At 38.7% G+C, this 14,766-nt stretch overlaps 1 long non-coding RNA gene across 1 annotated transcript in view; it reads right to left on the bottom strand.

Annotated features, from left to right (window-relative positions):
* Positions 1 to 12,279, bottom strand: part of LOC132493035 (uncharacterized) — a 110,317-nt gene extending 98,038 nt beyond the window's left edge. The window contains exon 1 of the long non-coding RNA XR_009532950.1: positions 12,143 to 12,279. This is a non-coding gene — a long non-coding RNA (uncharacterized LOC132493035). The remainder of the gene's footprint in view (positions 1 to 12,142) is intronic.
* Positions 12,280 to 14,766: the final 2,487 nt, after the last annotated feature.

The following is a 14,766-nucleotide window of genomic DNA, read 5'->3' as shown; positions in this document are numbered from 1 at the left end:
TTTTTCTAGGTTCCACGTACATGCGTTAATATACAACATCTGTTTTTCTCTTTCTGATTTACTTCACTCTGTATGACAGAGTACATCCATCCACGTCTCAACAAATGACTCAACTTCCTTCTTTTTATGGCTAAGTAATATTCCATTGTATATATGTACCACATCTTCTTTATCCATTCGTCTGTCAATGGGCATTTAGGTTGCTTCCATGACCTGGCTATTGTAAATAGTGCTGCAATGAACATTGGGTTGCATGTGTTTTTTGAATTATGGTTTTCTCTGGGTATATGCCCAGTACTGGGATTGCTGGATCATATGGTAATTCTATTTTTAGATTTTTAAGGAACATCCATACTGTTCTCCATAGTGGCTGTATCCATTTACATTCCCACCAACAGTGCAAGAGGGTTCCCTTTTCTCCACACCCTCTCCAGCATTTGTTGTTTGTACATTTTCTGATGATGCCCATTCTAACTGGCGTGAGGTGATACCTCATTGTAGTTTTGATTTGCATTTCTCTAATAATTAGTGATGTTGAGCAGCTTTTCAGGTGCTTCTTGGCCATCTGTATGTCTTCTTTGGAGAAATGTCTATTTAGGTCTTCTGGCCATTTTTGGATTGGGTTGTTTGTTTCTTTTATATTGAGCTCCATGAGCTGTTTATATATTTTGGAGATTAATCCTCTGTCCGTTGGTTCATTTATAAATCTTTTCGCCCATTATGAGGGTTGTGTTTTTGTCTTGTTTATGGTTTCCACTGCTGTGCAAAAGCACTGAAGTTTCATTAGGTCCCATTTGTTTATTTTTGTTTTTACTTCCATTACTCTAGGAGGTGGATCAAAAAAGATCTTGCTGTCATTCATGTCGAAGAGTGTTCTTCCTATGTTTTCCTTTAAGAGCTTTATATTGTCTGGTCTTACATTTAGGTCTCAACTCCATTTTGAGTTTATTTTTGTGTATGGTGTTACAGAGTGTTCTAATTTTATTCTTTTACATATAGCTGTCCAGTTTTCCCATCACTACTTATTGAAGAGACTGTCTTTTCTCCATTGTATATCCTTTCCTCCTTTGTCATAGATTAGTTGACCATAGGTGTGTGGGTTTATCTCTGGGCTTTCTATCTTGTTCCATTGATCTATGTTTCTGTTTTTGTGCCAGTACCATATTGTCTTGATTACTGTAGCTTTGTAGTATAGTGTGAAGTCAGGGAGTCTGATTCCCCCAGCTCCATTTTTTTCCCTCAAGACTGCTTTGGCTATTAGGGGTCTTTTGTGTCTCCATACAAATTTTAAAATTTTTTGTTCTAGTTCCGTAAAAACTGCCATTGGTAATTTGACAGGGATTGCACTGAATCTGTACATTGCTATGGGTAGTATAGTAATTTTCAAAATGTTGATTCTTCCAATCCAAGAACATGGTACATCTCTCCATCTCTTGGTATCACCCTTAATTTCTTTCATCAGTGTCTTATAGTGTTCTGCATACAGGTCTTTTGTCTCCTTAGGTAGGTTTATTCCTAGGTATTTTATTCTTTTTGTTGAAATGGTAAATGGGAGTGTTTCCTTAATTTCTCTTTCAGGTTTTTCATCATTAGTGTATAGGAATGCAAGAGATTTCTGTGCATTAATTTTGTATCCTTCAACTTTACCAAATTCATTGATTAGCTCTAGTAGTTTTCTGGTGGCATCCTTAGGATTCTCTATGTATAGTATCATGTCATCTGCAAACAGTGACAGTTTGACTTCTTTTCCAATTTTTATTCTTTTCTTTTTCTTCTCTGCTTGCCGTGGCTAGAACTTCCAAAACTATGTTTAATAATAGTGGTCAGAGTGGACATCCTTGTCTTTTTCCTAACCTTAGAGGAAATGCTTTCAGTTTTTCACCATTGAGAATGATGTTTGCTGTGGCTTTGTAATATATGGCCTTTATTATGTTGAGGTAGGTTCCCTCGATGCCCACTTTCTGGAGAGTTTTTATCATAAATGGGTGTTGAATTTTGTCAAAACCTTTTTCTGCATCTATTGAGAAGATAATATGGTTTTTATTCTTCAATTTGTTAATATGGTGTATGACATTGATTGATTTGCATATACTGAAGAATCCTTGCATCCCTGGGATAAATCCCACTTGATCACGCTGTAGGAGCCTTTTAATGTGTTGTTGGATTCTGTTTTGCTAGTATTTTGTTGAGGATTTTTGCATCTATATTCATCAGTGATATTGGTCTGTAATATTCTTTTTTTGTAGTATCTTTATGTGGTTTGGTATCAGGGTGATGGTGGCCTCGTAGAATGAGTTTGGGAGTGTTCCTTCCTCTGCAATTTTTTAGAAGAGTTTGAGAAGGATGGGTGTTAGCTCTTTTCTAAATGTTTGATAGAATTCACCTGTGAGCCATCGGTCCTGGACTTTTGTTTGTTGGAAGATATTTAATCACAGTTTCAATTTCATTACTTGTGATTAGTCTGTTCATATTTTCTATTTCTTCATGGTTCAGTCTTGGAAGGTTATACCTTTCTAAGAATTTGTCCATTTTTCCAGGTTGTCCATTTTATTGGCATAGAATTGCTTGTAGTAGTCTCTTAGGATGCTTTGTATTTCTGTGGTGTCTGTTGTAACTTCTCCTTTTTCATTTCTAATTGTATTGATTTCAGTCCTCTCCCTCTTTTTCTTGATGAGTCTGGCTAATGGTTTATCAATTTTGTTTATCTTCTCAAAGAACCAGCTTTTAGTTTTATTGATCTTTGCTATTGTTTTCTTTGTTGCTATTTCATTTATTTCTGCTCTGATCTTTATGATTTCATTCCTTCTGCTAACTTTGGGTTTTGTTTTTTCTTCTTTCTCTAGTTCCTTTAGGTGTAAGGTTAGATTTTTTAATGAAAATTTTTCTTGTTTCTTGAGGTAGGCTTGTATTGCTATAAACTTCCCTCTTAGAACTGCTTTTGCTGCATCCCATAGGTTTTGGATCATTGTGTTTTCATTGTCATTTGTCTCTAGGTATTTTTTGATTTCCTCTTTGAGTTCTTCAGTGATCTCTTGGTTATTTAGTAAGGTATTGTTTAGCCTCCAAGTGTTTGTGTGTTTTACGTTTCTTTCCCTGTAATTCATTTCTAATCTCATAGCGTTGTGGCCAGAAAAGATGCTTGACATGTTTTCAATTTTCTTAAATTTACTGAGGCTTGATTTGTGACCCAAGATGTGATCTAACCTGGAGAATGTTCCATGCGTACTTGAGAAGAAAGTGTAATCTTCTATTTTGGGATGGAATGTCCTATAAACATCAATTAAATCTATCGGGTCAATTGTGTCATTTAAAGCTTCTGTTTCCTTATTTATTTTCATTTTGGATGATCTGTCCATTGGTGTAAGTGAAGTGTTAAAGTCCTCCACTATTATTGTGTTACCGTCGATTTCCTCTTTTATAGCTGTTAGCAGTTGCTGTATGTATTGAGGTGCTCCTGTGTTGGGTGCATATATATTTATAATTGTTATATCTTCTTCTTAGATTGATCCCTTGATCATTATGCAGTGTCCTTCCTTGTCTCTTGTAACATTCTTTATTTTAAAGTCTATTTTATCTGACATGAGTATAGCTACTCCACCTTTCTTTTGATTTCCATTTGCATAGAATACCTTTTTACATCCCCTCAGTTCCAGTCTGTATGTGTCCCTAGGTCTGAAGTGGGTCTCTTATAGACAGCATATATATGGGTCTTGTTTATGTATCCATTCAGGAAGCCTGTGTCTTTTGGTTGGAGCATTTAATCCATTCATATTTAAGGTAATTATCGATATGTATGTTCCTATGACCATTTTCTTAATTGTTTGGAGTTTTTGTAGGTCCTTTTCTTCTCCTGTGTTTCACACTTAGAGAAGTTCCTTTAGCATTTGTTGTAGAGCTGTTTTGGTGGTGCTGAATTCCCTTAGCTTTTGCTTGTCTGTAAAGCTTTTGATTTCTCCTTCAAATCTGAATGAGATCCTTGCTGGGTAATCTCGGTTGTAGCTTCTTCCCTTTCATCACTTTAAGTATATCATGCCACTCCCTTCTGTCTTGTAGGGTTTCTGCTGAGAAATCAGCTGTTAACCTTATGGGAGTTCCCTTGTATGTTATTTATCATTTTTCCCTTGCTGCTTTCAATAATTTTTCTTTGTCTTTAATTTTTGCAAATTTGATTACTATGTGTCTCGGCGTGTTTCTCCTTGGGTTTATCCTGAATGGGACTCACTGCGCTTCCTGGACTTGGGTGGCTATTTCCTTTCCAATGTTAGGGAAGTTTTCAACTATAATTTCTTCAAATATTTTCTCTGGTCCTTTCTCTTTCTCTTCTTCTTCTGGGACCCCTATGATGGGAATGTTGTTGCGTTTAATGTTGTCCCAGAGGTCTCTTACGCTGTCGTCATTTCTTTTCATTCTTTTTTCTTTATTTTGTTCTGCAGCAGTGAATTCCACCATTCTGTTCTTCTGCCTCAGTTATTCTGCTACTGATTCCTTCTAGTGTAGTTTTCATTTCAGTATTGTATTGTTCATCTCTGTTTGTTTGTTCTTTAATTATTCTAGGTCCTTGTTAAACATTTCTTGCATCTTCTCTACCTTTGCCTCCGTTCTTTTCCTGAGGTCCTGGATCATCTTCACTATCATTATTCTAAATTCTTTTTCTGGAAGGTTGCCTATCTCCACTTCATTTAGTTGTTTTTCTGGGGTTTTATCTTGTTCCTTCATCTGGTACATAGCCTTCTGCCTTTTCATCTTGTCTATCTTTCTGTGAATATGGTTTTTGTTCCACAGGCTGCAGGATTGTAGTTCTTCTTGCTTCTGCTGTCTGCCCTCTGGTAGATGAGGCTATCTAAGAGGCTTGTTTAAGTTTCTATATTTCATTATTTAATCCTTAATGAATTTAGTTAGCCAGTACATATTTGGATTCTTGCACCTTTGTTCACAAGTGAGACTGGACTGTAAACTATGTTTATTGAACAGCTTTTATTAAGTTTTGAGGTTAGGGTTAAATTGGCTTCATAAAAGGAGGTAGCAATCTTATCTTTCTTAAAGGAAGGAAATAATAAAACTGTTACAAATCAGTAAGGTAGGGAATTTTTTGAAGTAGAAATGCTTACCAAAATTACAATTCGTTCTTTAAAAAAGTTAATAAAAATAGAAAAATAACCAGTTGCCCACACATCTCAATCTGCTGAAGAGAACTCCATTGTACAACTAGTGTCTTGGCATAATTATTAAGAGCAGCCCCTTTCATTCTGAAAATATTGCTGTTGGGCAATAAATCATCCATAGGTTGAACCTATAACTGACAAGTGTTTAGGGCACACATTAGCTGTGTTACTGTGGTAAATTTATCTGGCCTCTCTGAGCTTCAGGTTTCCCATCAGCAGAATGGAAATTGTAAAACTTACTACCCTGGGTGGTTTAAAGAGATAATTGAATAAAGCAAGTAAATGCTTAACTTCTAAACAAAAGTTAGCTGATTCCAGCACCAGCCACTCCCAGAAATCCACAGATTAGAGCAATGATACCGGCACCCAGATACAACCCAACAGAATTCCAAAGCCATCTTGACTAGATGTAGGAAAGTATGTATGAGGCTATACCACTGTTAAATAATAGACAAAATATATATTGGTCTCTGCCCCCACTTCATGCCACAGAGCTCCTAAAACCCTTGTGATTTCTTTTTTTTTTTTTTATTTTTTTTTATTTTTTTTATTTTTTTTTTTTTTATTTTACAAATTTAATCAGTTATACATATACATATGTTCCCATATCCCCTCCCTTTTGCGTCTCCCTCCCACCCTCCCTATCCCACCCCTCCAGGCGGTCACAAAGAACCGAGCTGATCTCCCTGTGCTATGCGGCTGCTTCCCACTAGCTATCTACCTTACATTTGGTAGTGTATATATGTCCATGCCGCTCTTTCACTTTGTCACAGCTTACCCTTCCCCCTCCCCATATCCTCAAGTCCATGCTCTAGTAGGTACCCTTGTGATTTCTGAAATGATAACAGCACCAAGAACATATTTTTTTCTCATATTTGGTCTTTGACCCCAGTTCCTTACACAGGATTCCTGAACCCTTTGCAATTTCCTGAGTGATATAAACTTTTGTTCTCATAAGGCAACTCTGGGTGAGCTCCTGGATAAGGGCTGGTCACCAGAAAAACCAAACCATGATTAGAAGCTTGGAATTTTCAGCCCCTTTCCCAACCACACCCCATTCTCTTGAGGAGGGAGAAGGAATGAGTTAATCATCAATCATGCCTACGTGATGAAGTCTCCATAAAAACCCCCAAAGTAAGGGGTTTAAAGAGCTTTCAGGTTGGTGAACACATCCATGTTAGTGTACCCCAACTCCATGGGGACAGAAGCTCAGGACCCTCCAGACTTCATGCCCCATGTATCTCTTTTTCAGGCTGCTCATCTGTATCCTTTATCATGTCCTTTAATAAAGTGGTAAACAAACATACGTATTTCCTTGAGCTCTGTGAGCCATTCTAGCAAATAACTGACTCTAAGAAGGGGGTTCTTTGGAACCTCCGATTTGTAGCCAAGTTGGAAGGAAGTTGTGGGTAACCTAGGACCTATTACTCATGATTGGCATCTGAAGTGTGTGTGTGGGTTGGGGGAGGGGGGATCTCCTGAGATCTGAGGCTATCTCCAGGTAGACAGTGTCAGAATTGAGTTAAATTATAGGACATCCACCTGGTGTTGCTTGTTGTTGGGGAAAATCTCCACACATCTGGTGTCAGAAGTGTTGTTAGTGTGGCAATGTAAAAGTCAAGGAGAAACACAGGAGGAAGACTGGGTATTTTTCCTACACAACCAACAGTGCCCAGTGCTCCCCCCTCCCCACCCCACCACCACCTGCAACCCTGTCTACTAGGTAACTGGGGATATTCAAGGTTTGATCTATGACCCCTGAGTGCAGGCTCCCTGCAATGCTCCATTCCAAAAATCAGGGAAGCCTAAGTCCAAAGATGTCACCTTCAGCTACTCTTCATCCCCATCTCCTGTCCCACCTCATTCATCCAGCCCTTTAGAGGCCTGGGTTCTTCCTTGCACTTGCCAATCTCCTCTCTACCAATATGTGCCAGGATACAAATACTCACACTGTTCCAATGCATAATCTTATCTGGTTTTGTTTTTCTTCTTTTTCTTTGATGCACTAGAAAGTGAAATGCAAATATTTTTCCTAATCTTTGGTGAAGAAAGCCCTCCCTTCCCTGGAGCAAAGAAGAACATGTTTTTCAAGTTACAGATTTAATGAACTTAAAGTGTATGGTGAAGAAGCAAGAGGGAGGAACTTCCACCCATACTCGAGATTACTTGGCAATGGTGAGGAGAAGAGGTCCATAGGTCTAGAAGCAATAGGAAGCCAGGCTCTGCTCCAAGTCATTACCCCGGGAAGCAGCAAGACTCCAGAAGGAGGTACATGGTTTACCTAGGGAATCAGAGGCCTAGGCACTAGGTTTCAGAGCTTTGACAAATATTCTAGTATGCTAAATGTGTCAGGGAAACTGCCAAAAGCTGCCCGACTTGACAGGATTGTGCTGACAGAGACAACGGGCAGACCAGCAGTAACCTGGGCGGGAGAGATGACTCATGAGTAAGAAAGGCCTCCAGAACCTTGGTGAAATGAGGGAGAACAGTTTGAGGCGGCAATACAAGGCTGCTAGAATAAGTTGTGTACACCTTCCTCCCAGCTCAGTGGAGTGGCGCCTTGGAGTCAAAACTAGGTTGATTCAGGGATCACAAAGAAATGTGATATTTCTTGCACACCAGAAGGTCTTAGATTCAGACCTATTACAATATAGTAGATTCCTACTTGGGGTGTAAATCCAGTAGCTGAGGGACTAACCCCAGAAGGAGAGATCTCTGTTGACCATTACTTGGTCCCCCTTCCAGACTCATTTTTGCAACACCAACCATGCCTCAGCCTCTGGCACAACACTGCCCACCAGCCTCAGCATCCATCCTCAGTCCTGCCAGGTGTCCAGGGCAAGCCTTCCGTATCTTCTGTCCCACCTTGTCTTGATGTGGTTTATCTCAAGAAAGAGATACTTGTAGGATGGAGAAGTTTCTTTTCCTCAATTTTACTTTCCAAATGTTCACCATCTATCCCCTGGTGACTCTCAAGTCTGTATCTGCAGCCCTGTCCTGACTATAGAATAACAGTTCGTATATGTGACATCCCCTTGGTACCCTACCTAGAACTCAAGTTCCAGATGCTAAAACTAGAACTCATTAGCTTGTGGCACCCTGCCCTTAGATGTCCCTATCTCAGTAATTAGAACTGCCAACCAGTTGCCTTAATCAGAAACCCAAAGTCACCAACTCTTTTTAAATGTTCTTTATTCTCCATCTTCTCAGGTCCTATTACTTCTGATTTAATTCAGGACTTCACCATCTCCTTCCTGGATTGTTACAACAGCCTCCTAACCCATCAAACTCCAATATACTTTCCACAAAGTCAGATCAATATTTCCAAAAACACAAAGTGACTGTCACTCCCCTTTTTAGCATCCTTCAGTGGTACCTCACTATTCTGCTGTCCCATGTCATACAAACTGCAGCCCCTGGCCAAATCCAGCCTCTATCCTCTTTTTGTATAGCCCTCAAGATAAAATGGATTTCACATTTTTAAGTGTTTTAACCAAAAAAAAAAGAAAAGAAGAATACCCAACAATTGCCATATATAGCCTACAAAGCCTAACATATTATGATCTAGCCTTTACAGAAAAAGTTTACTGCCCCTCTTAAGTTTAAAGGACTCCATTCTGGTCCTCCTCCAACCACTCTCCTCCCCAGTCAGGGCCAGGAGTCCCCATCTATCCAAAGGGTCGTCCCACTGAGAGCCTGTGTCCTCCTCCCTTCCAGACAACAGTCCTGGAATTCCCAACCCAAACAGCCTGATCCCACTGCCAGGGCTCACTCTTAGGCCTTAGAAGTGGCCAAAGGCAGATATTTTCAAGGAGATGGGACAGAGCCTGGACATGCAAGCTGGGTTGTTCACACATGTGTGTGAGGAGAATTATAGGAGAGAGGGTAAGATGAGAAGGAAACCAGCCAGGAAACTACTTGTGTTTTTGGCCTGGGTCCCACAAGTATAAGGATATTTTAGAATTCCCTAGGTCTGCTCAGGACACTTTTAGAATTCCCTAGAATGATAAGGAAAACTTTTCATGATGTGGTACCCTGCATTCCGCACTCAACACAAGCACTAACAAGACTGACTCTTAGTGCACCCTGCTGTTTTACCAAGCTCCCATGGACTTGCCTCCCTTTTGCTGTCCATTCTCCTGGTGGAATCCTCTCAATTTCAAGACTCAACTCCAAGGTCAGCTCCTCAATGAAGCTTTTCCTAGTCTCTCTTCTCTCATCTCTCATCATTTCTCATTTAGTTTTTAGGGCCTCAATGCCCTATACAAATGTCTACCACAGTACTTCTGACACTTTATTCTACCTCATTTCAATGTCTGTTTCCTTCCTGTAGACTGGACCCTCCTTGAGGACAAAGACTTGGTCTAATTTTTTTCTGTAACCAAATCAATATAATGGAGTATCTAATGCATAATACATACTCAATGATTTTTGAAAGAATGCATGAATAAATCAATATATATGATCAGTTTACCTTACCAAATCTTGGGATCCACCCTCAAAGGGCATAGATACTTGTATAATCCTAAATTACTATGGTCTCCATCCCATTTTTATCCGTGGGGAATTAAAATAAAAACTAGGATCCTATAAGTATCTGCAGTTTTCTACATGCACCATGTTTATGGCCTCTATGACCTTGTTTTGAGGTCTGGTGAAGTCCTCAACACTTAACACTTACCTCAGGTGTCCCCTCTTTCAGAACACCTTCAAGCTGAGTTTGTCTTCCCCATTGGCGTACTCTTGTTCCATTGTCTATTTCTCATACCAAACTTTCACATTGTTTATGTCTTTCTCCCCAACAAGATTGAGAGCTCCTTGAAGGCAAGATCTGTCTATGCATTTTTGCATTTCCAGCACCCAGGGCTACACCTGACACTTAGAAGTTGTTTAATAAAAGTGTGTTGACTGATTAATGTTCACACACAGAGAGACTTTAGAGACTGTGGAAGTTATCCAGTCCAAAGAAGGAATCCCAGCCACTGTATTCTCTCTGATCAGCCCATCTTTGTTTGAAAACCTCCAGTGACTGCCACATAAGACTACCCTAACAGAATGTATACCTCACTGGGACAAGAGGTCTTGTGTTTTTTTCACTGGCAAATCCCCAGAACCGAGATCAGTGCCTGGCACATAGTAGATGTTCAACAACTATTTAGTAATGTTTGAATGAATAATTGAAAAGTTTTTCCTGACACTGAACCCAAATTTGTCTCCTTGTAATTTCCACCCTTTGAACTTGGAATATATGTTTTCCTTCTTCACATGACAAGTTCCACATATTTTTCAGGGAGATCTCATATCTCCCCCACAGTGAACCTCCTCTTCTCCAAGCTCAACAACCTCAGTTCCTTCAACTCTTCCTAATCTGTTCCCAGTCCCTTTGCCATCTCCATGCATGCCCTTATCATCAACATCCTTCTGATACTGAAAAAATAATTAAGAGGAGTTGTGAAAGAGAGGAGTATTAATGTAATTAAAACCCACAGCCCTAGGCCTAGTATAACAACTTGAACATTAAAGAGTTCAGAGAATCCCTAGGGGTTAACTAGTTTAAGCTCCTCATTTCACAAATGAAGAAACTGAAGTTAAATTACTCATCAGAGCAAGACCTGCTCCTGGTCCAGTAGCTAATCAGGCGTAGGCCCATCTCAACCCCAAGATTAATCATCTTATTCTACTTGAATTCTTAGTTGGATGCTGAACTGAAAAAGCTTAGATTTGCAGAATCTAGCTCTCTGCCAAAGACTATTCTCTCTAGAGATGTGATGAAATTATTTTAAAAAGAAGGCCAAGTTTCCTAATTCTATAAGCAATAATTTACACTTGTTGAAGCCGTTTTTCATGAATCACCAGATTCTTGGTAGCCTTTTAAAGACAGAGTTAATAAAATGGTTTATAACTTGTTATAAGAGCTATAAAAATCATTTCATTAAGTTCTTATACAGATTCTTTTCATGATACTTAATTTTTTTTAGTTCAAGAACTAACTGAATCTCAATGTACATTATATGACAGAGGCAACCCAGCTGAACCACAAGAGGTCCAGGCCACACTTTTTTTCTTTTACCCCATATCAGGCAAATGTAGAGGAAATTAAATTAAAACCAATTTTTTGGAACAAGAAGGGGTCACCCATTCCCACCCCGATTTACCACTTCCTCTTTTCTATTTACCACTTTTTCTTATCCCAGAAATGAACAAAATTAAGTAAACAAAGTCAAATTTTTAGTAAAGACATTTAAATATTTCAAAGGCATGGGCAGTTACATACCTTTTAAGGAATTCTGTCTTAAAATTGATGGAGTAGAATAATTAACAGAGGGATGGTAAGGGTTACTTTTCATTTAGTAGGTACAACGTCTATTTGCAAATAAGCCAATTTGCAGATAATCCAGTTGAAGAGCTGGTTTTCTAACCCATTTTTCTAAAATGGATCTGCCTATTTGTAATTGGAAACTTTCAGAACACATAAATTTTACTTTCACGTTAAGTACAAACTTTAGTAGTCAACAATTTGCACAAATTGTTTTGGAGAGAATTTTCCTCTGTGAACTTCCCCCTCAAAGATTTGTAATTTAAAACAGGAAAATGCACAGTGTAGTCCAGTGTCAGAATTGCATCAGAGTATTACCAGGACAAAGTGGTAGATTTTTATCTTGGGAATTGCAGCTAACTACAATAGGTTTTTTCTTTCCCTGTAATCATCCTCACCTTTGATACTTCCATCTACTTCAGTGGTTTTCAAAGTGTGGTCTGGCTGCATCAGCAACACCTGGGAACTGATTAGAAATGCAAATTCTCAAGTCCCACCCCAGACCTACTGAATCAGAAACTCTAGGGGGTGAGGCCCAACATTCTGTGTCTTAACTAGCCTGCCAGGTGATTCTGATGCACGTTAAAGTTTGAGGATTGACACTGTATCATAATAGCAGTTCACCACATCCTGTTCCTTTATCTTTCAAATGAAATGTTCTTACCCTTAGACAGGCTCTTGTCACCTTATAGAGTTGAGAAAGAGAAAAGTAGTCACTGACATCTGGGAGCTGATCCGGCACTCACAGCTTAGGTCTTGGTGTAGAACATATTCAGTTTCACAGAACATCATCAGATCAGGCCACTCTGTGACCAAGACAAAAACAAACCCAGTCCGTAATCACATCTGAACACAGACAAAAACAGGAACATGTCCAAACCACAAAAATAACCAAAATATTTTCCATCCTAGCTAATATAAGCAGCCACTGCCTCTTTGCCAATTAAAGTTTAGGCTCTTTTTATTCCTGCCCCTTTCCAATAAGATTTATAAGATACCCAATCATGGAATTGCCCCCACTTCCGGACAGCATCCAATCCCAGACAAAGCCCCATCTCTCAATATTACCTGACACAAGCCCAAATCCTAAAATAAGTCCTTTCTAATTACATAAGCCCTCATTTATCTGCAGTTTCACTTTAGTGGTTTCAGTTACCTGTGGTCAACCTCAGTCTAAAAATATTAAATGGAAAATTTCAAAAATAAACAATTCATAAGTTTTAAATTGTGTGTGGTTCTGAATAGCAAGATGAAATCTCACACCGTCTGCTCCATCCCACCCACGACGTGAATCCTTCCTTTATCCAGCTATCCTGCCCCTTAGTCACTTAGTACCCAACTTAGTTATCAGATCGACTGGTCATGGTATCACAGTGTTTGTATTCAAGTTACCCTTACTTAACAGTGGTCCCCAAGTTCAAGAGTAGTGATGCTGGCAATTCAGATCTGCCCAAGAGTAGAGGCAAAGTGCTTCCTTTATGTGAAAAGGTGAAAGTTTTCGACATAAGAAAGAAATAGTATGCTGAGGTTGCTAAGATCTACAGTAAGAACAAGTCTTCTATCCATGAAATTGTGAAAAAGGAAAAAGAAATTCATGCCACTTTTGCTGCTGCACCTCAAACTGAAGAAGTTATAACCACAGTGCACGATAAGTGCTTAGTTAAGATGGAAAAGGCATCTTAAATTTGTACAATAAGATATTTTGAGACAGAGACCACATTCACATAACTTTTATTATAGTATATTGTTATAAGTATTCTATTTTATTATTAGTTACTATTGTTAATCTCTTACTAGGCCTAATTTATAAATTAAACTTTATCATAGGTATGTATGTTTTTTTTTTTTTTTAATGTAGTATGTATAGGGTTTAGTACTATCCACAGTTTCAGGCATCCACTGGGAGTCCTGGATCGTATCCCCCGAGGATGGGGGGGATGACTGTTCTTACTAAGATGTTGCAGGGTGTGTAACTCATCTTGCTACAACGAGTAATAATCATCTTTCTCAGGAACAGATGTGTTCCTGTGGTCTTTGACTGGACCGCATTGACATAAGAATTACTGCACAACCTCCTAGTCAGTGGGGACCAGTACCCTTCCATGAACAGTTTGTTCCCAGTCCAACACAAGGTAAAAATTAGGATTTGTTGTTTAGGAACATTGCCAACCATTTGAGAGAGTAATTTTATGTCTGTTGAATCTAAAACTAGAACATTGCTTGTATTCTGTATACCAGTTGTTTAAATTTTATTTTTCTAGTAATTTGTAATTATATCTTACAAATGATCTGCAATAGATTTAAAAAAGAAAAATAGAAACTGATACTCCATTACAAATTGTTTGAGAGGCATCGTCCTACAGGACTTCTCTAATACTTTTCTTTTTCAACGCTGCTATCACATTAATCTCCTGAAAAGTCTGCTTTCAATATATTGTGCTCTTTCTCAAGCATCTCCAACATTACGATCTCCTCTGTTTTCCAATTGAAGAGAGAGGAAACTAACATATTTTGAGTGTCTACCATATGTTATTAATTGTGCACATTTAAATACACCCAATTCCCAGGAAACAATTCTAAATAAATATTAGCATTCTATTTCAAAACCTATTCCACAAAAAATACAAGGACTTTTATGGGTGATTTTTTTTTAATTCAAGGAACATATATATCGAATGTTATTTAGACAAGAATAAAACAGGACAGGCTTTCCAATTAATTTTTTAGAAGCCATCATAGTAGAACAAACCTGATCAATATAGCATTTGAAAACTCTAGTGCAATGTCATTAGTAAATATTGATGCACAGGTGCTGTACTAGGCACTTGTGAGAATTTGTTCTTCACTTAACATTTATCAGGTACTTACTAAATGTTGGCACCATTCATTGTCCCTTTGGCAGCCACATTTGTGCCACTTCCCCTTCTTTTGATAATAGGCTTTGTCATCCTTGGCTACAGAAGCTGGTAAGCGACATAAGAGCCAATCAAAATACCTCACCCTTCTGGCCTCAATGATGGATCCAGTGGTGTGTTCATTACCCATGTAGAATAAATCAGTTTTCCCCAGAATTGTTCTAACTACAGGTAGCAGAGAAGTTGCCCTTTTTCCTTTGTTGTGAGTCATAAGGACATGGTACAGATTACCAGTAGCGTACTCCCCAGTACATGGAGAAAAATCTATCCAACATGGGGAAAAAAATAAATTCAAAATGCAGAGAGACATAGAGATAGAACAAGAATGAGAACAAGAGTGCAAAGGAGAGACTCCTAAAACTGTGGGATTCCC

The sequence above is a fragment of the Mesoplodon densirostris genome, chromosome 7 (genome assembly GCF_025265405.1).
Source record: "Mesoplodon densirostris isolate mMesDen1 chromosome 7, mMesDen1 primary haplotype, whole genome shotgun sequence".
Lineage (NCBI taxonomy): Eukaryota > Metazoa > Chordata > Mammalia > Artiodactyla > Ziphiidae > Mesoplodon > Mesoplodon densirostris.
Note: the sequence above shows the minus strand (reverse complement) of the source record. Positions and strands in the feature narration are given on the sequence as shown.